Here is a 26,248-nt window from a genome sequence, read left to right on the forward strand (position 1 = left end):
TAATTCACTCAATTAATAATCCTCAAACTTGAATTTATATTGTGGTTGTCGAGATGAATAAATTGACAATGATTGTCCCCATGGAAAAGGAGAAAGTCAGGTGAAGCTTTCTTAATGTTGGGGCGTCTTTTACATGTCTGCACTTATATAATCCTATTGTGTGCATTTCTGGGGAAAACAGTTTTATGTAATGTATTGTACTGTAAGATATTTGAAATTTAAAATATTGAATCAATTATCCAAGGACTAGAGAACAATGCTGAATTGTAATTTCAGTAATACCCTCATCTTTGACAACACTTCTGTTTCCTATTTTTTTTTTTTTTTTGGCATGCTTGTTTTGGAGGTCATATGGACTTGCTAGTCAAAGGATGAGACATTCTTAAAATGTTTTTATGCCCCTCCAACCCTCATGATTTGAGAGATCTTGGTGAGTGGTCTGGCATTCTAATTCTGGTACAAAAAAATACCCCAGCATAATTACTCTGATGTATAACTATATGGAGGCCTGATTTTTGAGGGAATTTAAAACAAATCCTTAATTAAGAGGATTATTCTCATTAGGTTTATATAGTTATACCATTATGGCATTAAGGTAACATTAGTTTCTCAAATTTTATAACAATAGAATGAAAGATCTTATAGTTTTTATCAAACTGAGAATATTTCTATTATTATTATTATTATTATTACTTTGCTAATATTTACATAGATATTTAAGATCTGCCAAAAAAAAAACTTTATACATATTATTAAATTTGATCCTTACAACTAGTAAGTGTTTTTATTATTCCCACTTTTAAAATGGAGAAATTGAGGCTCATGGAGGTTAAATGACTTACTCAGAGTTAAATAAGTTCTGTGGAAGGATTTAAACTTTAACCTTCCTCATTCTAAGTCAACATTCTAGTATTAGATTTGGCATCAGGAGATGGGGCTTAAAAACTCAGTTTGCTATCTCTATATAATCTTGGATATATAGTGACTTAGTTTCTTTGCTCTCAGTTTTCTCATGTATAAAAATGAAAGCATAGACAAGATTAGAAGGGAAGTAATAAACTGGGAAAACATTTTTCACATTCAAAGACTGAAAAAGGCCTCATTTCTTTCTTACTTTCTTTTTTTTTTTTTTAGATAACTTTTTATTGACAGAACTGATGCCAGGGTAATTTTTTACAACATTATCCCTTGCACTCACTTTTGTTCCTATTTTTCCCCTCCCTCCCTCTACCCCCTCCCCCAGATGGCAAGCAGTCCTTTACATGTTAAATAGGTTACAGTATATCCTAGATACAATATATGTGTGCAGAACCGAACAGTTCTCTTGTTGCACAGGGAGAATTGGATTCAGAAGGTATAAATAACCCGGGAAGAAAAACGAAAATGCAAGCAGTTTATATTCATTTCCCAGTGTTCTTTCTTTGGGTGTAGCTGCTTCTATCCTTCCTTGATCAATTGAAACTGAATTAGATCTTTATCAGAAGAGATCCACTTCCATCAGAATACATCCTCATACAGTATCATTGTTGAGGTATATAATGATCTCCTAGTTCTGCTCATTTCACTTAGCATCAGTTCATTTAAATCTCACCAATCCTCTCTGTATTCATCCTGCTGGTCATTTCTTACAGAATAATAATATTCCATAACATTCATATACCACAATTTACTCAACCATTCTCCAATTGATGGGCATCCATTCATTTTCCAGCTTCTAGCCACTACAAACAGGGCTGCCACAAACATTTTGGCACATACAGGTCCCTTTCCCTTCTTTAGTATCTCTTTGGGGTATAAGCCCAGTAGAAACACTGCTGGATCAAAGGGTATGCACAGTTTGATAACTTTTTGAGCATAGTTCTAAATTGCTCTCCAGAATGGCTGAATGTGTTCACAATTCCACCAACAATGTATCAGTGTCCCACATCCCCTCCAACATTCTGCATTATCTTTCCTTGTCACTCTAGCCAATCTGACAGGTGTGTAGTGGTATCACAGAGTTGTCTTAATTTGCATTTCTCTGATTAATAATGATTTGGAGCATATTTTCATATGTCTATAAATAGTTTTAATTTCTTCATCTGAGAATTGTCTGTTCATATCCTTTCACCATTTATCAATTGGAGAATGGTTTGATTTCTTATAAATTAAAGTCAATTCTCTCTATATTTTGGAAATGAGGCCTTTATCAGAACCTTTGACTGTAAAAATGTTTTCCCAGTCTATTGTTTCCCTTCTAATCTTGTCTGCTATACTTGTCTTAGTTTTGTTTATACAAAAACTTTTCAATTTGATATAATCAAAATTTTCTATTTTGTAGTCAATAGTGATCTCTAGTTCTTCTTTGGTCATAAATTCCTCCCTCTTCCACAGGTCTGAGAGGTAAACTATCCTATGCTCTACCAATTTATTTATAATCTCATTCTTTATGCCTAGGTCATGAATCCATTTTGACCTTAACTTGGTATATGGTGTTAAGTGTGGGTCAATGCCTAGTTTCTGCCATACTAATTTCCAATTTTCCCAGCAATTTTTGTCAAATAATCCCCAAAACTGGAGTCTTTGGGTTTGTCAAACACTAGATTATTAAAGTTATTGGCTATTTTGTCTAAAGGCCTCATTTCTAAAAATATATTGACTCAAATTTATAATAGTTCAAGCTATTCTCCAATTGATAAATGGTCAAAGAATATGAACATAATTTTCAGATGAAGATATTGAAACTATTTATAGTCATATAAAAAGGTGCTCCAAATCACTATTGATAAGAGAAATGCAAATTAAGACAACTCTGAAATACTACTACACATCTCTCAGACTGTTGAAGATGTCAGAAAAAGATAATGATGAATGTTGGAGGGCATGGGACACTTATACATTGTCGGTGGAATTGTAAACGGATCCTAACCATTCTGGAGAACAATTTGGAACTATGCTCAGAAAGTTACAAACTGTGCATACCCTTTGATCCATCAGTGTTTCTACTGGGCTTATATCCTAAAAGATCTTAAAGGAGGGAAAGGGACCCACATGTGCAAAAATGTTTGTGGCATCCCTTTTTGTAGTGGCAAGAAACTGGAAACTGAGTGGATGCCCATCAGTTAGAGAATGGTTGGGTAAATTGTGGTATATGAATGTTATGGAATATTATTGTTCTATAAGAAATGATCAGAATGATTTCAGAGAGGCCTGGAGAGACTTAAATGAACTGATGATAGCAGAACCAGGCAACAACAAGACTATATGATGATCAATCCTGATGCATATGGCTCTCTTCAACAATGAGATGATTCATACCAGTTCCAACTGTTTGGTGATGAAGAGAGACATCTACACCCAGAGAGAGAACCATGGAAACTAAGGATGGATCTGGACCACAACATAGCATCCTCATTCTCTCTGTTGTTATTTGTTTGCATTTTGTTTTCTTTCGCAGTTTTTTTCTTCCTTCTTGATCTGATTTTTCTTGTTCAACAAGTTAACTGTATAAATATGTATACATATATCAGATTTAACACATATTTTAACATATTTAATGTATTGGACTGCCTGCCATCTAGAGGGAAGGGGTGGGAGGAAGGAGGGGAAAATTTGGAACAGAAGGTTTTTCCAGGGACATTGTTGAAAAATTACCCATGCATATGTTTTGTAAATAAAAAGCTTTAATAAAAAATAATGAAAGCATGGGAATAAATGCTTTTTAAGTATCTTTCCAGCCCTATATTTATCATTTTATGTTCCTATGATTGTGACTAGCATTTAAGGTCAAGTACAGCTAAATTTGAAGATTCCTTATCAACAAGTTGGCAACTAAATGATAAATTCTTTGACTGTTTGGATTAATGAAACAACAAAGAATTAAACACTTTGACATTCTATGAACTTACTTTCAACTTTTCAAGTGATTGTGGTAGAGTTGCAGAAGGGGTCAAAAGGTAATAGAAATTATAGATATTTAAACAGCAGCAGTTAGGAATGCTGATAAGATCAGATTATTTTCAAAGTTTTGATTGGCTGTACTGAATTTTTCTCTTTTACTTTTAAAAAAAATATTGTTATAAAAGATAATTCACTGGAAGGAAAAGGGATATAGGAAAAGTTAGTTGATGTAAAAATTATCAGTAAAATTTGTTAAAAATTTATTCTTGTAAAAAACACAGCAGAAATAAAGAAGTTTTGATTAAATGTAACTGATTAGATAAACTCACAGGTTTTACAGGGATTGCTTTATGCTTTCTATAATACTCTTAATGGTACTTTTGGATATCTCACCTTGGAATTCTTGTGATGACTATAAGCAAAAAGACCCGCCATAAAGACTATTGCAGCTTATGCATCAGTATTTTCTATAAACCAAAAAAAAACAAAAAACAAAAAACAAAAAAACAAAAAAAGTAATTTTGCAAACAACTTAATATAATTATCCAAAGCAAATTAGCATATGCCTTTGTACTCAATTTGTCTTTTTTCCTTCTTTCTCTCTTTCCCTCCCTCCTTCCTTCTTTCCCTTTCCTCCCCCCCTCTTTCTTTCCCTCCTTCCTTCCTTCCTCCTTCCTCCCTCCCTCCTTCCTCCCTCCCTTCCTTCCTCCCTTCCATTCCTCCCTATCTTCCTCCCTTCCATTCCTTCCATTCCTCCCTTCCTTCCTTCCATTCCTCCCTCCTTTCTTCCCTCCTCCCTCCCTTCCTTCCTTCTTCCCTCCCTCCTTCCTTCCTTCTATCCCTCCCTCCCTTCCTTCCTTCCCTCCCTCCTTCCTTCCTTCCATCCCTCCCTCCCTTCCTTCCTTCTCTCCCTCCTTCCTTCCTTCCATCCCTCCCTCCTTCCTTCCTTCCCTCTCTCCTTCCTCCCTTCCTCCCTTCCTTCCTTCCTTCCTTCCCTCCCTCCCTCCCTTCCTTCCTCCTTCCTTCCTCCCCTCCCTCCCTTCTTCCTTCCTTCCCTCCCTCCCTCCTTCCTTCCTTCCCTCTCTCCTTCCTTCCTTCCATCCCTCCCTCCTTTCTTCCTTCCCTCCCTCCTTCCTCCCTCCTCCCTCCTCCTCCCTTCCTTCTTTCCCTCCCTCCCTCCCTTCCTTCTTTCCTCCTTCCTTCCTTCCTCCCTTCCTTCTTCCCTCCCTTCTTTCCTTCCTTCCTTCCCTCTCTCTCCTCTCTCCCTCCCTTCCTTCCTTCCTTCCTTCCCTCCCTCCCTCCTTCCTCCCTCCTCTCTCCCTCCCTTCTTCCTTCCTTCCCTCCTTCCCTCCTTCCTCCCTCCCTCTCTTCCTTCTTTCCTTCCCTCCCTCCCTCCCTCCCTCCCTTCCTTCTTTCCTTCCCTCCCTCCCTCCTTCCTCCCTCCCTCCCTTCCTTCTTTCCTCCTCCCTCCTTCCTCCCTCCCTCCCTTCCTTCTTTCCTCCTCCCTCCTTCCTCCCTCCTTCCCTTCCTTCTTTCCTTCCCTCCCTCCCTCCTTCCTCCCTCCCTCCCTTCCTTCTTCCCTTCCCTCTCTCCTTTCTTTCCTCCTGCCCTCCTTCCCTGCCTTCCCTCCCTCCTTTCTTCCTTCCCTCCCTCCTCCCTCCCTCCTTCCTCCCTTCCTCCTTCCTTCTTTCCTTCCTTCCTTCCTTCCTTCCTTCCTTCCTTCCTTCTTCCTTCCTTCCTTCCTTCCTTCCTTCCTCCCTCCTTCCCTCCTTCCTTCTTTTCTCCCTTCTTTTCTTTTCTTCCTTCCTTCCTTCCTTTCCTCCTCTTTCACTCTCTCTCTCTTTCCCTTTTAGTGAAGAAGAATCCAGAATCAAGTGAGCCAGCCCATCTTAATTTAGCATAGTTCTAATTGTTAGGATGATTTTCTTGTTTTTGTTTTTGTTTGTTTGTTTGTTTGTTTGTTGTTTTGTTTTTGTTTCTTGTGAATGTCTGGGTGTCTCCACTGTTCTTCTTCCATCATTGCTTATGATATTACATGCTGTGCAGGTATACTGAATTGCTAGGAAAATATCAGTATTAAAAAAAAAAAAAAGATTAGTTTCTTTCACGGAGATGCTCGAAAGGGTCACAATATTATTCAATTTCCCATATTCCATCTTGCCTATTCTCCTAGATCCTAGATCCATCTCATTGTTCCTTTGTAATATCTGTCAGTTTGGTAGTTCATCCGTTCAACTGCATATCTTAGTTTGGAGAATAATCATTCTTCATTCATATTCTAGACAGTTATGATTAACCTTGTGATTGGAGATGAGCTAGAATATCATTGGTTGGGGGACTAGTGAGAAATTTCCTCAAGCAATACAGACCAGCACCTTCTCTCTGATGACTAGTCTTAGAACATTTTTTAAGCACAAAGAAATTAAATAATTTGCCTAAGTTCACACAGAAAGTTTGTACTATAGATGGGATTTAAACTCCTGAAACCAAATGTAGTCCTGAATCATATTAGCCTGCCTTTCTGATAATATAACCATATATACTCTTTGAGTGATTACCAATCTGGGGTGCGGAGGCTTTATGTGTGTGTATACACACATATAAGTGCAGTATGCATATAGATTTACTTGTATATATATATGTATACATATATATTCACCTATTATATATGTGTGTATGTTTGTTATATGTGTGTGTATGTACACACACTAGCTGCAATCAGAATAAAGCTATTTAGAAACAGAGGCATCTGAAAGGACTTCATCATCTTTAGGGAATCCCTATTTCATCTTTACTTTATACTAGATTTCTTCAATGAAATTAGAAAGCAATTTCAGTGAGCATATGTTTCCTTGATTCATGCTTTACTTTTCATTTATAATATGAGGATCATCAAACAAAATTTTCTATGTTGCATCTTTGAAATAACCTTGTATGATCTTAATGTATGCATGGTCAATACTAGTTGGAAAGGAGCCTTAACGGAAGCATTTTACTCTAACAAATCAAGTATTTGTCGCTCCCCACTTCTGTCCACAAACAACAAGCTTAAAGGAGTCTTGTATTCTCTGCACCTTTAATTACATTATGTAACTATAGAGATGTGGTCTTCTTGGCATGTAGCTATAAAAGCCTCCATATTCATCTCTCATACCATCATCAAGATGCCCTCAGGAAAGTGTAGGTAATTCTTATAAATATTTAATAGGACTGTGAAAATAGGCATTTGTATTGGTAGTGATTGATATTTTCTTGATGTTTTTTAGTAAGGGGAAAGAGGGAAATAATAACCTTTATGATTTTTCTTAGCATTTGATCTTTTCTCCTATTCCAAATACCTTGAAAATCAACTTCTGTTTACCACCATGATTGTGAGATCTCTAGCAGAAATCTCCTATTACTCTTCCCATCTCTGCTAGTTTGCTTCAATACAATTTATTTTTTGTCATAGGGAAGACTCTGTTAGAGTTGAAAGTATTGGCACACTATCATTAGTGGAGGAAGCTTGTTTAGAGTAGCTAGAGTGTTAGATTCACAATCAAGAAGACCTGAGTTCAGTTTCTGCTTCAGATATGTACTGGCTATGCACCCATGTCAAATCACTTAATCTATCTCAGTATTACATCCCTCATCTATAAAATGAAAATTATAATTGCATCTGCCTCACAGATTCAATGAGAGGATCAAAGAAGCTAATATATAAAAAACCCCTTGCAAACATGTAAATTCATTATAATAGAGCAGAGCCTAACCTTTTTTGGATAGAGTTTCTGGTACTTTGTCCCAGTGTGCTGACAACAGTTTATCTTTCAGGTAATTAAAATAACTAAGCTTAGTATCCATTGAGTAAGAATAATTAGAAGAAATATAAAGTTAACAAATGATGGCATTCATTCTCCAGGTCGCTATATTCAAAGTAAATTTCTCTGTGTTCTATACTAGACTAACCTTTCATCTAGCAGGAGCCTCAATTTTTCAGTCAACAAGTCTTTATTAAATAACTACAATGGGCTGGTCACTGTGCTAAGTACTGAAGTTAAAAATACAAATGTGGGGAAAAAAAAGATTTCTCCCATCAAAGAGCTTTACATTCCATCAAAGAAAGCAATGTGTTCTCATATAAGTTTAACTAGGAAAATGCAAAATAAATTAAAAGTTTGGAGGGACTAGGGACATTAACAATTAAGGAAAATGGAAAGACCACACTATGAAGGGGAATCTGAGCTGATACTTGAAGATAACTTGAGATTACAAGAAATGAAGAAGAGGACAACTTTTCAGACATGGAGGATTGTTAGCTTGTGCTGAGTCAGAGGGCTTGGAGATGGAATATTGTATATAGAAAAGAGCAATGAAGGCAGCCTATCTAAAGTTTAATGGATTAGGGGGACTAACTTTTTAAAATAACTTTTTATTGACAGAACCCATGCCAGGATAATTTTTTACAATATTATCCCTTGCACTCACTTCTGTCCTGTTTTTTCCTCTCCCTCCCTCCACCCCCTCCCCAGATGGCAAGCAGTCCTTTACATGTTAAAGAGGTTACAGTATATCCTATTTAACAGTTACAGTATATCCTAGATACAATATATGTGTGCAGAATCGAACAGTTCTCTTGTTGCACAGGGAGAATTGGATTCAGAAGGCATAAATAACCCCGGAAGAAAAACAAAAATGCAAGCAGTTTATATTCATTTCCCAGTGTTCTTTCTTTGGGTGTAGCTGCTTCTATCCTTCCTTGATCAATTGAAACTGAATTAGATCTTTATCAGAAGAGATCCACTTCCATCAGAATACATCCTCATACAGTATCATTGTTGAGGTATATAATGATCTCCTAGTTCTGCTCATTTCACTTAGCATCAGTTCATTTAAGTCTCACCAATCCTCTCTGTATTCATCCTGCTGGTCATTCCTTACAGAACAATAATATTCCATAACATTCATATACCACAATTTACTCAACCATTCTCCAATTGATGGCATCCATTCATTTTCCAGCTTCTAGCCACTACAAACAGGGCTGCCACAAACATTTTGGTACATACAGGTCCCTTTCCCTTCTTTAGTATCTCTTTGGGGTATAAGCCCAGTAGAAACACTGCTGGATCAAAGGGTATGCACAGTTTGATAACTTTTTGAGCATAGTTCCAAATTGCTCTCCAGAATGGCTGAATGTGTTCACAATTCCACCAACAATGTATCAGTGTCCCTGTTTTCCCACATCCCCTCCAACATTCTGCATTATCTTTCCCTGTCACTCTAGCCAATCTGACAGGTGTGTAGTGGTATCTCAGAGTTGTCTTAATTTGTATTTCTCTGATTAATAATGATTTGGAGCATATTTTCATATGTCTATAAATAGTTTTAATTTCTTCATCTAAGAATTGTCTGTTCATATCCTTTGACCATTTATCAATTGGAGAATGGCTTGATTTCTTATAAATTAGAGTCAATTCTCTATATATTTTGGAAATGAGGCCTTTATCAGAACCTTTGACTGTAAAAATGTTTTCCCGGTTTATTGTTTCAGGGGGACTAATTTGTAAGAATTTAGAAAGATGCAATGGAATTAATTGCAAAGAGTATCAAATAGAAGACTTTGTACTTTATTGTAAAAATAAGAGGCAACTACAGGAATTTATTTATATTTAAATGTGCATGGATGATCATGTCATTCCTTTGCTCAAAATATTTCACTAGCTCCCCATTGCTTTTAGGTAAAAATAGTAGGTATTTAATAATTTTCAGTCTGGTTCCAGTCATATATTCCAAGTTTATTTCACATTTTTCTCTTTCAAATTTATTATCCTTAGGAGCTTTTTTTTTTTTTTTTTTTTTTTTTTTTTTTTTTTTTTTTTTTTGGTAGTGGCAAGGAATTGGCAATTGAGTGATGCCATCAGTTGTAGAATGGTGAATTTAGGGCAAGGGTGAAATAGTCTGGTGGTTGTCATGTGGACAACAGGAAGGTGTATAAGATCAATAGAATTCCAGAGCCAGAAATGATCTCAAAAATGATTTAGTTCAATTCTGTCTTCATATGGAGAATGCAGGTCATGGAGATAATATGATTTTTCCAATGTTATATATATATATAGTCTGGTGGTTGTCATGTGGACAACAGGAAGGTGTATAAGATCAATAGTGTGTAGAAAGAAAAGAGGAAGAAGTCCAATGATGGGTCACCATTTTAAAAAATATCTTTCCATGAAGTCTGTTTGTTCTGAGATTTAAACTTAGCCCCTTTTGTCAACTCAATTGTCAACTCAATAAAAAAGTTAGTTTAGGGGTATTTTTATGCTTTTTATACCAGGTATATTTTGTGGTGATTGCTCTGTCTGTCAGGTATGTGTGTGTGTACATAAATAAATAAATATGCATATATATATATAAATATAAATATGTGTGTGTGTGTATATATATATATATATACAGAGAGAGAATGCAGATCATGGAGATAATATGATTTTTCCAATGTCATATATATATATATATATATATATATATATATATATATACACACACATATTTATATTTATACATACATAATTATGTATTACATAATTCATATATGTATATATGTAACTATTCAGTCATTTAGTTATGTTTGACATGACTATTCATAATCCAATTGACCATGGCATGCCAAGATTATCTATGGGAATTTTTGGCAAAGATACTGGAGTGCTAAGACTGTTGCCTTTTCCAGTAGGAAGAAAGCAAATTAAACGACTTGCCCAGAGCCCCACAAATAGAAGTGTCCCAAGTCATATTTGTACTTAGGTGTTCCTGTCTCCAGGCCCAGTTCTCTAATCACTGAGCCATATATCTGCCTTTTAGCTATAAACACACATATATGTACATTATACAGACATATAAATATAGAAAAATATGCATATACATGCACACACATATGTAATGACAGAATTGTTCAACATTTCTTCAGTTAATTGTTTTTCTAGTTTCATCTTTAATCTTCTTGAGATGATTGACATTATTTGGATTTCTTGGGAAACTTTCTCCATTTTGTTCCCTCTAACACTTCTCATATTCTATATTCTATATAGATATATTCTATATCTCTATATTCTAAACTCATATTATCTTTGGCTGAGGTTTTCATGTGGAAATAAAATCAAATACAATTGGCTAAGGTTGTTTTGAGGTCTTTTGGTCATCTTTTTGTGTCAATTGATTTCTTCCATTAAGCTTCCTTAGGAAGCAGAGATTGTCTATGCTGATGTCTGCTCTTTTATGTAATCCTATTTTTTATCATCAATAGCTCGTTTAAATAGTTTACTTTGGCATTGTTTTCATTGCACATCTTATCTCCCTCTCATTTTTATTCTTTCTTCTAATTTAGTATTGATTTTGAGCTTTACTCTAATAAGTGAATGGTCTGATTGTACAAAGATAGTTGATTCATAAATGGTATCAATTTTGGTAACTAGCTGTTTATTGTCTCAAGTAAACTGATTTATTTTTGTGACTCTATTCTTGTTGCTTGCTATATCCAGCCTCTTCCAACTAATTTCTTGAAGGGGGGGGGGGGAATACACACACACACACACACACACACACACATGTATTACACAATATTTAAAATTTATGCAGGCATGCATATATACATATATGAATGTATGTATGTTTTCATCTACATACATGTATATATTGATATATATATTTATATCTACACATATATGCACACACACATATATACACACACATGTATACACACATATATATCCACACACACATACACACAAGAGCACACACACATTCATCCTATTTTATTATATAAAATTGTGTGTGTGTGTGTGTGTGTGTGTCCTTTTACTGGAAGAACTAATTATACATTGGTACAAATTGGTTATTCATTGAGAATGAATACTCACTTGAAATTCAATAATTGTCATGCCTGTACAAAGAAAAGGAAGAAAATGAAAGTTCTAGAAGACAAAGATCTTGGCTTTTTCAACTTCTACTTCCTAGAGGAAAGATATGCTATTCCAGAGACTTGTCAGGTCCCTAGGAGGAGAAAGACTTGGAAAAATTTGACATGATGAAGACTAGCAGTCTTTATAATGTCTATATCCCCAGTGAGACTTTTAGGAATTTCCCCTTGGGAGAGATTTGAGTCTCTGTCTCTGTCTCTGTCTCTCTCTCTCTCATTTTCTTTCTTTCTCATTTTCTCTGTCTCTTTCTTTCTCTGTATCTGTCTGTCTCTCTCTCTCACTTTCTCTGTCTTTCTCTCTGTGTCTCTCTCTCTCTGTTTCTATCTCTATCTGTCTCTGCCTCTGTCTCTCATTTTCTCTGTCTATCTCTCTGTGTTTTTATCTCTTATCTTTATCTTTTGATCAAGAGTAAGTAAGGTAAAAAATAGTGACTCTGCCAATAAGAAGCATTCAATACTGTCAAAGAGAAAATCTTACACAAAGTGAAATGGAGGAGAAATTATCTATAATGTTTGTTTCTGTCTCTTTCTCATTTTTTTTCTCTTTCTCATTTTCTCTGTCTCTCTGTCTCTCTCTATTTGCTTCTGTCTCTGTCTCTCTCTGTCTTTCTCTGTCTCTATCTCTGTCTCCTCTCATATGTCTTGCCCTGGTATATAGTATCATTTATACACATATACTACACAAACATGCCTATGCTTACATATCTGTATGTACACACAGAGAATACATGCATAGTTATGTGCATGCACATATGTATGTATAGATTATAAATAGACATGATGTAGATGTAATATAAACATAGATACATAGTTAAATATACAGAAGTGCAGCATAGTATAATTGGCCTCAGAGACAAGGGTCTAGTTTTGATTCTTTCCTGTGGTGCATACTAGGTTCATAATTTGAACTAGGCTTCTTTCTTTTCAGTACTCTAAACAGCTTTTTGAGACTATGAGTTGAAGGGAAAATGCTAACCTATACTGGTAGCAGAAGTTTCCTCACTCAGAAATTTTTTCTACTAATTTAAGTATAGCTTGATTTCTTTATTTTGAGGGTTCTATAAAGTTCTTCATATAATGCATCTTCCTACTCACCTCTTATAACATGTTGCTACATAAGCTGTAATCATATTTATTGTACCAAAATGGACAATATTCACAGAGTGAAATTCCTTCAAGTAGTGAGTCTGCTTGTTGGTCAAAAGTCAAGACTCTCACATTTAAAGGATCACTAATTACAAAATGTGAGTAGATAATCTAAAATCTATGTGGTTCTTTATATCTACTACCTTCATTTCCAATACTCCAGCTTTCTAATCTCAGAAGAGAGGAGTTCCACAGTAGGCTAATGACTATTTTGATTTTCTTTCTTTCATAATTTGTTATAGGACCATACTCTAAACCCTTCTGGACTATTAGAAACCAGAGTTTGGATTATACTTGCTTAGCCTTCAAGAGTCCTAAGTCATCTACATGCTACATCAAGATATCAGATTAGAAGATCATGATGACCAAATAAATGCAAGGGAAATCCATGATGGAAAACACATAATTCTAAAAGTGCTGAGGGATGGATTTTCAAATGAAGGAAGGATAGTAAGAAAACAAAAATCTTGGTTTATATAATTATCCCCAAAAGGGCAAGCAGCTAGATTCATTACTCAAGACTTTCTTATTATTATATGGCCTACTTACAGACTGAGAGCATCTTTGATGAAAATATTAGAAAGAAATAAGAATTCTTTGACAAAGAAAAAACTCTGAGAATCTTCACTAGTTGACCCAGGAATTGGAATTCTGTCTCTCTTCATCTCTTGCCTCCTGGCTTCCCAGATAAAATTCCACCTTTTATAGGAAGTTTTTGTTTAGCCCTCTTAAATCTAGTACTCTCCCTTTGTTGATTATTTCAAATTTGTTCTGTACATAGTTTGTTCATATATGATTGTTTGCCTGTTTTCTGTCACATTAGACTAAGTATCTTAGGAATAAGGGCTGTCTTTGTATTTTCAGCACTCAGCACAATGTCTGGCATATGATAAGCACTTTCTAAGTGTTTATTGACTGACTGCTTGATTACAGAGCAACACATCTTCACTTTCTTATAATTGATTGATATGTGCAAAGTCTATCAGATCCTATATTTTATTTTATTTTATTTTTTTTTTGGCAATGGCGCACACACACACACACACACACACACACACACACACACACACACACGATCCAGTAAAGAACACTAGGCTTGAGGACTCCTCCAACAAGATGTGTTCCACTAATTTTAAATTTATATAAGATTCCTCAATAAATACACAGTAGAGATTATTTTTTAAAAAGTCTTTTTATCAAGAGTAAGTAAGGTAAAAAATAGTGATTCTGCTACTAAGAAGCATTCAATACTGTCAAAGAGGAGATCTTACACAAAGTGAAATGGAGGAGAGATTATCTATAAATGGTGGAATGCTCCAGCTGCTACTGTATGCAGATAAGTATTTGCTCATTGCATTTGAATGCCAAGAATGGCTGACATTTACATAGCATTTGAGAGTTTACAAAGGACTTACATACATTACCTCATTGCATTTCTTACAATGATCTCTGGGCTAGGTTTTGTAGGCACTGTCATGCTCAATTTTACAGATCTGGAAACTGAGGCTCAGAGAGATAAAGATGGTCACACAATAATAGTCAGAGGCAAGACTTGAACCCAAGTCTTTTCTAAGTACAAAATGAGTATTTTTTGTGTTGTCACACAAATCTTTTTTTTTTTTTTAACTCCTTAATTGAATCCAAGAACATGTAAATGAAGTGATTTTGACTATCTATCCAGGGCAAACCAAATGAAGGATGATTACATAGCTAGGTTCCACAACTGACTTATAAAAAGAAATGGCATAAAAATATTTTTAAAAAATGTAGACTTAGACAAGAGCCAGGACTAGTGATGTGGCAGCAAGGAAGAACAGACTGTTACTTAGTAAAGACTAAAAATTCTATAGGAAGTTCCCTAGTGTTTTGATTAGAAACTTTAAAGAATATATGAATTTAGGGAAGCAGCTAGGTAGTAGACACTCAGGAGGACCTGATTCCGATCCATCCTCAGATACTTAGCTAGCTGTGTGACCTTGGGTAAATATTTAACATTGATTACCTCTAGAAGAAGAGGAAGAAAGAAGAAGGAGAAAAAGGAGGAGAGGAGAGAAGAAGAAAGAAGGAACACAGGGGCGAACATATAGAACATTAATGTAAGAAGAGAAAACATGAATATGTTGTTTTGTACTGGAAGACGTAGTCTTATTGAGATTACAATGCTATAAAAGCTTCCTCAATTAGCTGGGCTTGAAATTAGGATAAGGAAGACCTGACTTCAAATTCAACCTCAGTCATTTTTATGACCTTGGAGGAGTCAATCTTTGTCTGCCTCAGTTTCTTGAATTGTAAATTGATGATAATAGTAGCCTCACAATGTTGTTAAAGGGTTAAAAGAGAGAGTTATAAAGTGCTTAGCAAAATTTAAATATTATTAAGAAATTTACACATATATATTGACCTGCAGATTTCCTTAAATGTTTATTCTTTTTCTTATGATAGCTGCAAGACTTTTTGACTAAATTGAAGGGGTTCTGTTTGTAGTAGTTGTTTATACCCTATGCTACTCAGGATCACCAGGGCAATTTTCAGAAGCTGGTAATCATTAGAGTGGGTGCAATTGTCCTTTGGTGAATGAAATCACTGTATTAAATGCTAGTGATAATTTTAAAAATAATACAATTGGGGCAGCTAAGTGACCAGCCTTGAAGTCAGGAGCACCTGAGTTCAGATTTGACCTCAGACACTTAATGCTTCCTGGCTATGTGACCTTGGGCAAATCACTTAATCCTAATTGCCTCAGGGGAAAAAAAAAGTTAGTTGCTCACATTACAATAGGGAGAGACAGCACAAAAAGGAGGTTTCAATTATAAGTAGAAACTAAAAATACATATTATTTAATGTTATTTCCATTAATAAAACCATATCTGATTTTTGGTTGTAGTATGAAATGTTTTGTTGGCCAAGAACTTTCTTTTCTGAGTTTTTATCACATATAGATGTTGAGGAGTCAGAGGCTGAAGTCCTTCAATGATCTTCAGCTCGCTTTTCCATAAGATTTGCTTCACTAGACAATAGTTGTGGAAAGAACTAAAACCAGAACTAGTATGTATCAGAGTATTATGGAGGGAGTGGGTGGGAGTGGGGGTGAGGGTGGATTTGGAAGGGTATCCCTGTTGTCCCTAGGCTTATCTGAAAACCTGATGTCAATTGGTCGGCAATTGGTGTTGTATCTGGGATAAGTGAATCCACTGGATAACAGATGTAGAGAATGTTTTCAGGGTCACAATCTTCTAAATCTGTTACACAAACACACACACACACACACACACACACACACACATTAGTGAATAATGTTAACTGTGTAGATGTGTCATTCTGGATCTTTAAAAGTTTTTGGATTATCTATGTATCTTTTCCTAAAAGTCTGAATTCATCTTTAGGATTAGCCTTCATTTGTGGGATTGTAAAGAAAATAAAGATTAAAGGAGAAGACAGAAGCAGGTGCATCCAGTGTGTATTCATCTGATAATATTTATTGAATTGAGAGACAGAGAAAGGAGAAGAAAGGAAGGAAAAAGAAGAAAGAGGAGGGGGAAGAGAAAGTGAAAGACAGAGAGAGAGAAAAGAGAGAGAGGAGGGAGGTAAAGAGGGAAGAGAAAGAGAGAGAGAGAGGGGGGGAGGGAGGGATATAGGCTTTAGTCTTCAGTCTCTTTATCTGAAAATTTATATTGTTAAAATAGACCAGGAGTTTTTAACCTTGGGGACCTCTCAAGGGGGTTGTAAATAAAGTTCTAGGAATTCATGAATTAAACTCTAAATGAAATTTATCATTTTTAAAATTCTGCACTTAATTTATTTTATTTTTTCCAATTATATATAAAGATGATTTTTAATATTCATCCTTGTAAGATTTTGAGCTCTTTGAGCTCTACATTTTCCCCTCCTTCCCTTTCCTTCCCCCTCATCAAATCAGTAATTTGATATATATGTACAATAATATTAAACATATCTCCATATTAATCATGTTGTTAAAGAAGAATCAGAACAAAAGGGAAAACTATGAGAAAGAAAAATAAATCTGAAAAGTAAAAAAGTATGCTTTAACATGCATTCATATTTCTATAGTCCTTTATGCGGATATGGATAGCATTTTCCATTGAGGCTTTTAGAAATGTTTTGTATTACTAAAAAGAGCTAAATATGTCATAGTTAATCATTGTATAATGTTGATGCTACTATGTATAATATTTTCCTGGTTGTTTTTGCTTCACTTTGTATCAGTTCATGTAAGTCTTTACAGGCTTTTTCTGAAATCTATCTTCTCACCATTTCTTATATCAAAATACTATTTCATATACTTAACTTGTTCATTCATTCCCCAATTGATGGGCATCCCTACAATTCCCAATTTTTTGCCACAAGTAAAAGAGCTGCTATATTTTTGTACATGTGGGTCCTTTTCCAATTTTTTTTTTCACTATCTCTTTGGCATACAGACCTAGTAGAGGAATTGCTGTGATCCCTGATCCATTGTGATCCACAATTTTATAGTTCTTTGGGCATAGTTTTAAATTGCTCCTCAGAATGGCTAGATCAGTTCATAATTCTGCCAACAATGTATTAGTGTTCCAATTTTCCCAACATTTGTCACTTTCCTTTTCTCTCATATTTCTCTCATATTAGACTATCTGACAGGTGTGAAGTGATACCTCAGGGTTGTTTTAATTTTAATTTCTCTAATCAATATTAAGTTAAAGCATTTTTTTTTCATATGATTTTAGATAGTTTTAATTTATTTGAAAACTGCCTGTTTTCCTCCTTTGACAATTTATCAATTGGGGAATGACTTGTATTCTCATAAACTTAATTCTATATATATTTGAAAAATTAGGCCTTAATGAGAAAAATTGACTGTAAAAATTGTTCCCCATATTTGTGCTTTACTTATAATTGTAGCTACATTGATTTTATATATGCAAAACATCTTAATTTAATGTAATCAAAATTATCCATTTTACATTTCATAATGTTCTCTATTTCTTATTTAATCATAAATTCTTCTCTTCTCCATAGAAATAAGAAGTGAACTATTCCTTGCTTTCCTAATTTGCTTATGTGTCAAACTTTATGTCTTGATCACATACTCATTTTGACCATGTCTTGGTATATGGTGTAAGATGTTAGTTCATGCCTAGTTTCTAACATCCCATTTTCCAGTTTTCCTAGCAGATTTGTCAAATAGTGAGTTCTTATTTCAGAAGCTGGAGGCTTTGATTTTATCAAACAATAGATTACCATAATCCTTTACGACTGTGGGTTATATGCCCAATCTATTCCAATGATCCATTACTCTATTTCTTAGCCTTTAGCAGTTACTTGTGATAGTATTGCTTTATAATATAATTTTAGGTCTAATACGGGTTGGTATCACCTTCCTTTGTATTTCTCCCTATTCATTCCCTTGATATTCTTGACCTTTTGTTCTTTCAGATAAAATTTTTTGAAAGCTCTAGAAAATCACTTTTTGATAGTTTGTGTTATGTGGCAATAAATAAGTAAATAAGTAGAATTGTTAATCTTATCATATTAGCTTGGCCTACCCATGAACAATTGATATTTTTACAGTTGTTTAGATCTGACTTTATTTATGTGAGGAGTGTTTTGTAATTGTGTTCGTATAGTTCTTGAGTTGGTCTCCCAAATATTTTTAGGTAGGTGGACTCCCTAAAATTTTATATTGTCTACAATTACTTTAAGTGGAATTTCTCTTTCTATCTCTTGCTATTGGGCTTTGTTGGTAACAGATTGAAATGCCAGTGATTTATGTGGGTTTATTTTATATCCTGCAACTTTGCTAAAGTTATTGTTTTTAGTAACTTTTTTTAGTTGATTCTCTTAGGATTCTTTAAGTACACTAATATATCATCTGCAAAAAGTGATACTTTTATTTCCTTATTGCCTATACTAAATTCTTTTTCTTCTCCTATTGCTACAGTTAACATTTGTAATACACTATTGAATAATATTGGTGATAAAGGGCATCCTTGTTTTACCCCTGCTCTTATTGAGAAGAATTCTAATTTATCCCTATTACATTTTATATAGATTTTATATAGATATTGCTTATCAGTTTAAGGAATATTGTCTTTATTCCTATTTCTCTATTGTTTTTAATAGGAATGGGTACTGGATTTTGTCAAAAGTTTTCTGTATCTATTGAAACAAATTATTGCTGTTAGCTTTGTTATTGATATGGTAAATTATACTGATAGTTTTCCTGGTAATAAATCAGCCCTGCATGCATGATATAAATATGACCTGGTAATAATGTTTTATTCTCATGATAAATTGATATATTCTCTTTGCTATTACTTTATTTAAAACCTTTTCATCATATTCATTAGTGGTTTAAATATCAACATCATATTTGTGTCATAAAAGGAATTTGGTAGTATTCTTTCAACTTTCCCCCCAATACTTAACATAGTATTGTATTTTTATATAGTATAGTATTTTTAAATGCTTGGTAGAATTCACTCATAAATGCATCAGGCCCTCAAGATTTTTTTCTTAGGGAATTTATGAATGGCTTGTTCAAATATTTTTTTTTCTAAAATGGGATTTATTTTATTTCTTCTTTGGGGCAATTTATATTCATATTTTTGTATTCATCTATTTTACTTAGAGTTTTTGATTTATTGGCATATAGTTGGACAAAACAACTTGTAATTATTGCTTTAATTTCCCCTTTATTGGTGAAAAATTCATCCTTTTCATTTTTGATACTGATAGTTTTGTTTTTCACTTTTTTAAAAAATCAATTAACCAAAGATTCCCCCACGTCCCATAAAGTCACCTCTTAATTTTATTTATTAATTCAATAGCTCTCTTACTTTTCATTTAATAAACTCTCCTTTGATCTTCAGAATTTCCAATTTGGAATTTAAATGGTTCTAACTTTTTTTAGTTACAATTCAGTGATTTTCTCTTTCTCTATTTTATTCATGTTAGCATTTAAAGATATAGAATTTCCCTTAAGAACCCTTTTGGCTGCATTCCAAAAGTTTTGTTATGTTGTTTCATTATTTTCATTATCTTTGATGAAATTATTGATTATTATGATTCTCTGATCTGTTCTTTCTTTAGATTAGATGATTTAATTTCTAATTCAATTTTAATCTATCTTTCCATGCCCCCTTATAGTATGAGTAATATTTTTTTGTATCATGATCAGAAATGGGTGCTTTTAATATTTTTGCCTTTCTGCATTTGATTGTGAAATTTTTATACCCTAATGTATGGTCAGTTTTTGTGTAGGTGCCATGTAGTATTGAAAAATAGGTATATTCCTTTATATCCCCATTCAATTTTTTTCCAGAGGTTTATGACATCTAACTTTTCCAAAATTTTATTCATCTCTTTAACTTCTTTCTTGTTTATTTTTGTAGTGAGATTTGTCTAATTTCTGAGAGGGGAAGGTTTAGATCCCCCATTAATATGATTTTGCTTTCAATTTCTTCCTACAATTTCCTTAATTTTTTCTCTACAAATTTCGATGTTATCCTACTTAGTGCATTTATGTTTAGTATTAATAATGTTTCAATGTCTTTCTTAACTTTTAGCAAGGTAAAGCAAGATTCCTTATCTATTTTAATTATGTCTATTTTTGCTTTTCTTTGTCTGAGATCAGGATTGCAACCCCAGCCTTTTTTTCTTCAGCTGAAAAGCATAATATATAATGCTCTAACCTCTTGTTTACTCTGTGTATACCGCTCTAATTCAAAGTTTCTTATAAATGACATGTAGGATTCTGTTTTTTAATCCATTCTGCTATCCACTTCCATTTCATAAGCATTTGTCTCATTCACATTCACAATTATGTTTACAGTTTATTTCCCTCCATCCTATTTTCTCCTGTTTATATCTCTCTCTCTCCTTTCACTTCCTTCTGACCTTCATTTACTTTAATCTGTTCTCCTTCTATCAGTACCTCCCTGCCTCAGTTTCTTTCATTTTTCCTCTCTTACTTTCCTATAAGGTAAGACAAAATTTTTATAACCAATTTAGCATATATATTATTCCCTCTCTAAGCCAAAAAATCCATGGGAATAAGGTCTTAATGAATAATATGTCTTTTTTTCCTATTTACCTTTTTGTGCTTCCCTCAAGTCTTGTTTTTGAAGATCAATTTTCCTGTTCACCTCTGATATTTTCATCAAGAAACTTATCTTATTGAATGTCCATGCTTTTGCTGGGTAATTGATTGTTAGTTGTAATCCAAGGTCTTTTGCTTTCTGGGATATGTTCTTTCAATGACTCTTTTACTCTCTGTTTCTAGGATATTAGGGATATTCTCCTTGATAATTTCTTGAAATATGTTGTCCAGGATTTTCTTTTTTAAGCATAGGCTTTTGGATAGTCCAATAATTCTTAAATGATCTCTCCTGGATCCATTTTCCAGGTCAATTGTTTTTCCCATGAGGTTGTTCACATTTTCTAGTTTTTCATTCTTTTGATTTTGTTTGGCTGATTCTTAATGTCTTATAGCGTCATCAGATTCCACTTGCAAAATTCTAATTTTTAAGAAATTATTTCTTTTTTTTTCAGTTAGCTTTTCTATATCCTTTCCACTTGGCCAATTTTACTTTAAAAAGGGATTATTTTTCTCAGTGAATTTTTTCCCACTTGGCCAACTATTTTTTAAGTAGTTCTCTTTTCCAGTCAATTTTTGTCCTTTTCCCCAAATGGTGACTCTTTTCTTTAAAATATAATTTTCCTTTATACCTCTTATTTCTTTTATGATTTTTTTTCTTCTACCTCTCACTTGATTTTTAAATCCTTTTTTTTTTTTTTTTTGAGCTCTTCCAAGAGGATTTTTTGGGCTTCAGACCAATTTATATTGCCCTCTGAGCTTCATCTATAGGCACTTTGACATTGTTTTCTTCTTTTGAATTTGAGTTATTGCCTTAACAGCTATCTATGGTCAAAACTCTTTTTGTTTTCTCTTTTCTTCCCCCTCAAATTGAGCTCTACTCTTGGAACACAGGGGTTTCTGTCCAAGCTTCTTTTGCTAGGAGCCAGGGTTCCGTCACTAGCTTTCAGTGCCCAGGCCTCAGTGCTGTCAGCTTACCCACTGTTCAGGGGTGATCTGGCCTAGTCAAGCTTATTGTGTCAGGGCTCTGGAGCTGGCAATTTGTCCACTGTGCTGGGGCTGGAGTTCTTACAGTCTTGCTGTGATGCTAGCCTGCTGATTCGATAATGAGGATTTGGTTGTTGACCTTTGTTGTGGCATAGATCTCTTACTAAGCTTTTCTGGAAATTGTCTGAGCTGGTCTGTAATCCTTTTTTACGTAAGTGAGATAGAACTTTTCTGAAGTCCTTCTAAGTTATCTAAAGCTGGAAAATTGTTTCATTTCATCTTCTTTTTTAGATTCTATTACTCCTAAATCCATTTGGAGTTGTTTCCAGGGGAAACTGGGGAGAACTCAGTCAACTTCATGGCTTCTCTCTGTCATCTTGGCTCTGCCTCCCCCAACTCTATTGTCTTTAATTATGAACTTGAAAAAGCATCATTATTCTGAGAAGTGTTTCATAGGTTTTATTTGAGTTCCAGAAGGGATCCTCAACATACACATAAAAGGTTAAAAATGATGATTTTTAGGTTTTTAGTTCCCCATTCAGAGGAATTACAATTCTAACATTTTATAAAGTTGTTAATGATAAACCCAGGTTCTTAAGCATAGGAGACACAGTTAATGGTGGTGCCATTACTAGAAACAAAATCAGAAAGACAAGAATATTTTGAAGCTACTGAATTTGAGTTGTCAGTGACATTTGATGGCAATATCCCCTACTTATTGTTTCTGTGAAAGTATCCTTATTTCCCTATCCCTTTCCTTGACATCATCCAGTGTGGCTTTTTTTTTTTTTTAAACATAAGCTTTGGACACTATGTAAAACCAGACAACTGAAATTGTTAACCCAAAGAAACTATTTTTATTGTTCATTACTATATAGTAAGTGCTGTTTCTAGTTGTTGTGGGGGTTTATTATTATTATTATTTTAACTTGTATTAGTTGTGCCCTCAGGCTATGTCAGAGGAGATGAAATTTTAGAATTTTGAAAACAATGCAATGAATGATAAAATGGTACTAAGAATATATATCAGTTCCATAGGCAGAAAAAATAGTTTCTTTCAGAGGACACACTCAAATTTTTGCCCTAACCCTTCAGGGATTCTATAATACCGATAGGATAATTTTCAAACTAGTTTATCAGTAAAGCATCCCACAATTTAACTTCAATTAGTTTCCATAATCTGACTTCCCATTACTGCTATTTATGGACCCTATTTTATAATGGATCTTCTCATCAGCTCCCTAAATATGCCACATTCCTACATTCATATCACACCTATTCTTTCCCAAAATTCAACTTCTAGACACCATTCTAAATGGCCTGTTCTTTCCCTAACAGCTTAAGCTGCCAATGATCTCTTCTGCCTCTGAACTCAGGTAGTTCTTTCTGTCTGTAGACCTCATTTGGTCTCTACTACATACTGCTTTGTATCACTGGATATTGTTTCCTACCTATATGTCTTGTTTGTTCAATCCTAAAGTAAACAACTTGAGAACAGGGGACCCATCTTCTATTTTGTATCTTCCCTAGAATTAGGCATTATACTTAATTTATGTTCAGGAATTTTTTTTTTCTGATAAAACTACTACCATCTTAATTTTTGAAATTGAAGTTCTGTCTATTTTTATGTGTTGGTAAAAGTGTTAGATTTGGATCCTAAAGACCTGGGTCAATTAATTTCCCCTCTCTTGGCTTCAGGTTCCTCATCTGTAAAATGGGGATAGTGATATCTGTATTCCATACATCACAATGGTGGAAATGAGCTACTTGTTTGTAAATCAAGTATCATATGACACATCAGATATTGTTATCAATCTATGAAGGAATAGTATGGAGGGGATAGAAAATCATCTTTTGATGGCTACTTTATTAACTGCATTGATTTATTACCAAAAGTCATTTGAAAAGTTACAAAGGCTGAGCCAGATAGTCTAGGATCCAGTTTTACAAGCCTATTTGATTTTCCTCATATACAATAATTCCTCTTCCAGAACAGAACCTTCATATTTGTTGTTGTTTATGCTTGCAATGCTCTTCCTCCTCATCTCCTTTTTTTAGTTCCCAAAATTTTCTTCAAGACACAGCTCTCATTTTCTTCTAGAAGCTGTTCTCAGATCCATTCCCACACACCTCAAGCCCTCTCTAGTTGCTAGTAATTTCCCTTTTGAGATTACCTTTCATCTATATACATACATACATACATCTATGTGTATATACATTTGATGTTCAGTCATTTTTCAGTCATGTCTGATCCTTTGTGACTTTGTTTGGAATTTTCTTGGCAAAAATACTTGAGTAAGTTGCCATTTCCTTCTCCAGGTAATTTCCTAAATAGGGAAACTGAGGCAAACAGAATTAAGTGATTTGACCAGAATCATATAGATCGTAAATATCTGAGGCTAGGTTTAAAGTCCTCCTTACACCAGGCCTGGTAATATACCCACTGTGCCACTTAGTTGCCTTATATACATACATATAGCCAAAAAGATTATTTTATAGAGAATTCACACAGAGAAAGCACTTACAAAGTGGTCAGAAAAAGGGATACAAGAACATTTTCAAGGTCTCTCTTAAGAATTTTAGAATTGATTGCAAGACATGGGATACACCAGCACAGGACTGTCCAGCATATGTCCTTATCAAAGAAGGTGCTGTGCTCTATGAGTAAAGTAGAACTCAATTAGCTCAGAAGAAATGAGAGATGAGCAAAGTTAGAGAATCCACTGCAATTGTTCATAGGGACTATTTGTTTCTGACTTGTGGAAGAACATTCCAAGCTTATATTAGTCTGGTCAGCCATAATCTAACATATGGACTTGATTCTATATGATGTAATTTTGGTCTTCTTCAAGAATCAAGGACAACAACTAAATCTACACACATATAAAAATACACATACACTCATAAATATGGGCAACTAGGTGGTGAGACTTATATTACTGAATTAAAATATGCCTACACTAGCTATATGACCTGGTTAAATCATTTAACCTTATTTGCCTCAATTTCCTCATCTGCAAAATGAACTGGAAAAAGAAATGGCAACATGCTCCAGTATCTTTGCCAAGAAACTCCAAATGGGGTCATGAAGAGTCAAAAAACTGAAAAGCAATTAAACAATAATCTATCATATTTATACATATATAGATAAATATAGATATCTTGCATCCATGAACATGGTTATTTACATATCTTTCCCATTAAAATGAAAGCTCTTTGAGATCAGAGACAGTTTTTGTCATTATGTCTTTAATGTTTTCCAAGTGCCTGTATATAATAAGCTTTTAATAAGCACCTGTTGACTGACTTTAGTGAGGTGGCTGTTAAGATATTCAAATCTGGGAATTGCACAGGTGTACAGGATAAAGGGGCTTGCTGCATTTGTGGGTGTTTAGTTGGAAAGCTGGAAACGTAGATTCTAACATCCCAAAAAGTAAATCACAAAGTCCCTTCTAAATACAAACAAATCAAAGTTTATTGTCTTAAAAGTAGGTAAGAAGTCCTATAAAAGTTACTCAAGGGTAGCTAGGGCACACAGTAGATAGAGTTCTCGTCTTGGAGTCATTTGTGTGAATTCAAATCTTGTGGAGTTCTTGTTCTTCTTTATAATAATAATAATGGTTCTCTCTGGGAGAAAGCAGATTTCTCAGGGAGGTTTCCTGGAGGCAGCCTTCGTTTCAGTTGAAAGTAATAATCACCCAAATGCAGCCGGGTGCTAAAAGTTTGGATCTTTTATTGTCTCCAATATAGTCCAGTTAGCTTAGAGGCCTATCTCTCTGCTTGGTTCTAAGAGCTCTTGCATTGCTTCTCTTGCTTCTTTCAGCTTCCAGCCAGCACCAAGTTGAATCTGTCTTGCCTCCGAAGAGCTCTTGCAGCTTTGTCCTTTGCTTCTGCCTCTGCCTCCAGCCAGCCACGTGGAAAATGGAATGGGTCTCTCTTGCCTCGAGAGAGGGCTTCTGGCTCTCAATCTCCCAGAGTGCTCTGCGTCTCTCCCAGCGAGCTCCTCTCCAATCTAATTCAGCTGAACTCTCTTGACTGGGTTTATATATGACTCTTCTGAGAGAATGGGATTATGGGTTTTCTCTCAGAGTGCTCTCTGGCCTTAAGAGCTTCAAAGGAGGTGTGAATTTACAAAGTTACAAAGTTTACTTTGTGAATCTCCCATACTTGTGAACTCCAATGAGTAC

The sequence above is a fragment of the Antechinus flavipes genome, chromosome 2 (assembly GCF_016432865.1).
Source record: "Antechinus flavipes isolate AdamAnt ecotype Samford, QLD, Australia chromosome 2, AdamAnt_v2, whole genome shotgun sequence".
Lineage (NCBI taxonomy): Eukaryota > Metazoa > Chordata > Mammalia > Dasyuromorphia > Dasyuridae > Antechinus > Antechinus flavipes.